Source organism: Cornus florida, unplaced genomic scaffold (assembly GCF_030987335.1).
Source record: "Cornus florida cultivar Cherokee Brave unplaced genomic scaffold, ASM3098733v1 CherokeeBrave_3.0.0_Hap2_Chr06, whole genome shotgun sequence".
NCBI lineage: Eukaryota > Viridiplantae > Streptophyta > Magnoliopsida > Cornales > Cornaceae > Cornus > Cornus florida.
In genome coordinates, this window is record NW_026775576.1 from 36,149,468 (window position 1) to 36,151,806 (window position 2,339).

Genomic DNA, 2,339 nt, shown 5'->3' on the forward strand with positions numbered 1-2,339 from the left:
AAGCAATATAGTCCTCAAAAGATCAAAATCATAGCTAGATATGAACCAATCATAAAAAAATCCCTCAAATACACAAGTCATGCTAAAAATTTGAATTTAAAACTAACACTGTAGAGCACCATTCCCCCCAAACTTAAATTACATAATGTCCTCAATGTGCAAAGAGAACAAAGGAAAGAGTATACCAGTGCAACTAAGCAAGAATGATCGGGACTGAAGTATCCAAAATGGGTAGCATTGCCCCCCTAAACTTGGGATGAACTGTGGTCCTGAAAATTTGCACTTGGATAAACTTATCAGATAACAAAATGGGATAATCAGTACACAGTGGACATGCAAGTGTAAATGGGATAAACTGATAAAGAAATGGGAGAGGTATAAGGGTGGTCCTGGAAATTAGATAGCACTCTTTCACTGAAGTCACTGTGATGTACCTGATGGAGTTAAAAGGGCAGATGTATCAATAAAAGCATACAACATCCTTCATAGATAAAAACAACAATAAAGTGTAATACATCCAGTGTCAAAGACAGACCCGGCTGCAAAAATAATAGTATCACAAGTGTAGCAGACACATAACATAGATAGAGAGCATAAAAAGATAAAGAGACTGGAAGTCTTAGGTAGAGGGAGCTCCGCGGATCTCCCTGGCTAAGTCATCAATGGCAGTTAAGATCTCTGTACGGAGGCGAGAAATGTCAGCTCGAATGGAAGCCATCACATTTAGACGAAGGGTACTAATGTCAGCTCTAAGAGCAACCAACATATCCTCCAAACTCTGGAGGTGCTCCTCTAAGCGACATATCTGGTCATGAGCCTCAGGTGTGGTTGAAGTGGAAGAATTTTTATTCTTAGTCATAGTCTGCAAAATGGAAATCTTACAATGGGATTAAGTGCTAGAATAATGAATTAAAGGCACAATAGCAACATGTTTGTCAGATAGGATAGACAAAACATATATGATATAAATCCATGCAAGTGATAGGATGTGAAGTATGCCAAGCAATATAAGAATGAACCGCATCCAATGTGGAATATCACAGGTATTGGGCATAGATAGGATAGCATGAAGTGAAGATAAATGAAGCGTGTGTATGAGATCTGTGAAATTCGATCGATCATAAAAAAAAAGAGTGAGATCGATCACAAAAGTTGGATCGATCGAAAATAAGTGAGATTGATCTAATAACTTCGATCGATCTAGGGCACAAGTTCGATCGATCGAACTGTGTTATGTGAAAAATGAGAAGTCACAAATCTGTGACTGTAGGAGCGCGGGATCCACACAAACATGTTCGTGGGTCCATCAACACAATAATCATCAATCACAATTACCTAAAATGGCTCACACTCCCAAAAATCAAAGCGACTCATTACAATGGTTATGGCATAAAGACGAAAATAGACATATAAACATGAAAAGCTTAAAATTTCATCCATGGCCAACAATCATCATGAATATGGGAGTGGATCAAACATTTAAAGCATATTGTTAGAAATCATGGTGTGAAATCAATAATGAGGTCTCGAATCTTACCTTGAAGCAAAGAAAAGAGAGATAAAATGAAATGTGAAGAGTAAGAAGATCCGAGAAGAGGGAGAGATCGACACTTGGCTCACTGCGGAGATCTCACCGGAGATGGAGGAGATGGGCGAGGATACGGTGACATAGGAACTAGGGTTTGGAAATGGGGGAGAATGGGATCTTATCCTCTATTTAAAACTGTCGCACGAGAGTTCAATCGATTGAACTAGAATTTCAGATCGATAGAAACTGCTTTCTTTTTTTTTTTCTTTTTTTTTTCTTTTTATAATAAACAAGAAAATAAAATACAAATAAAAATGAAAATATTTTTGGATTTTTGAAAATTGAAAAGTCAAAACAAAATCAAACAATGAAATGGAGAATTGAGATCGATCAGAACAAGAGTTCGATCGATCAGACTGAGAGCAAAAATATGCAGGTTTTTGGTTTAAAATTTTGGCTAAGTGTTGGAACATGAGATCGATCAAAATTGGAAGTTGGATCGATTGAAGAACTTTCAGATCGATCTTGGAATGTTTCGAACGATCAGACAGAGAGCTGAAATATGCAGGTTGATGTAGGCTCAAAATTTTTCTAAGTGTTGAGTCATGAGATCGATCGAACTTGGAAGTTAGATCAATCAAAGGTCTCTTAATCGATCTTGGAGTTCGTTCGAATGATGGGACAGAGAAGTGATTTGGATGCAGGTTTCTACAGGTCAAAAAATTTTCTAAGTGTTGGATGTTGAGAAGAGTTCGATCGATCGAACTCAAGCTTGAGATCGATCGAACTTTGCAGAGTGCTCAATAATGAC